Source organism: Sinocyclocheilus anshuiensis, unplaced genomic scaffold (genome assembly GCF_001515605.1).
Source record: "Sinocyclocheilus anshuiensis isolate Anshui unplaced genomic scaffold, SAMN03320099.WGS_v1.1 scaffold2161, whole genome shotgun sequence".
Lineage (NCBI taxonomy): Eukaryota > Metazoa > Chordata > Actinopteri > Cypriniformes > Cyprinidae > Sinocyclocheilus > Sinocyclocheilus anshuiensis.
This window is the reverse complement of record NW_015551119.1, coordinates 117,917-118,848: the sequence shown is the minus strand read 5'-3', so window position 1 is coordinate 118,848 and position 932 is coordinate 117,917.

Here is a 932-nt window from a genome sequence, read left to right as displayed (position 1 = left end):
TGGAAGACCTGCCAAGAGAGCATTGCAATAATCCAGCCTGGATAGAACAAGAGCTTGAACAAGGAGTTGCGTTGCATGTTCTGAAAGAAAGGGCCGGATCTTCCTAATGTTGTATAAAGCAAATCTGCAGGACCGGGCAGTTTTAGCAATGTGGTCTGAGAAATTCAGCTTATCATCAATCACAACTCATATGTTATGCATCATATGCATCATATGACCCCTTTAATTTATCAGAATACACAAAGTACACAAGGTTTTTAAAGGGCTCATCGAATGAACATTTTCCACAAGTTGACATGATTTATTAGGGTCTTCATGAAATGTCTGTAACATATTTTGATAAAAAAACACTCAATGGCTGTGTAAACAAGGGTTAGGCTTTAAGAGTCGTCTCCAATCACACTCGTGGTACTTTGATGTCATACACCGATCGGTCTGCACAGCGCCGACGCGTCTCGAACAAGCCTTATGCTACGCCTACGTCCTACATCATCCGCTGGACGCCACTCTCGTGAACGTGCATACGACAGTTAGCGGAAGCTAGAGATTAAGGTTTATAAAGTTTTAAATATGGATATTTTCTTACACAAACGCATCGCTTCGTTTCAGAAGGGCTTTATTAACCTCCCAGAGGCATGTGGACTTCTTTTATAATGAATGGGTGCAATTTTTTGGACTTCAAATTTTGGGCTACCATCCACTCCCATTATAAAGTATGGATTAGCCTGGACATTATTTAATATAACTCCGATTCTATTCGTCTGAAAGAAGAATGTCATATACACCTAGAATGGCTTAAGGGTGAGTAAATCATGGGGTAATTTTCATTTTTGGGTGAACTATCCCTTTAAATCGTCGCCTTTTTAAAGTTCAATAATCATATGAGGCTGTATTGCTGTTTTTCCATAAATAAATTGAAGAAATTAATACAT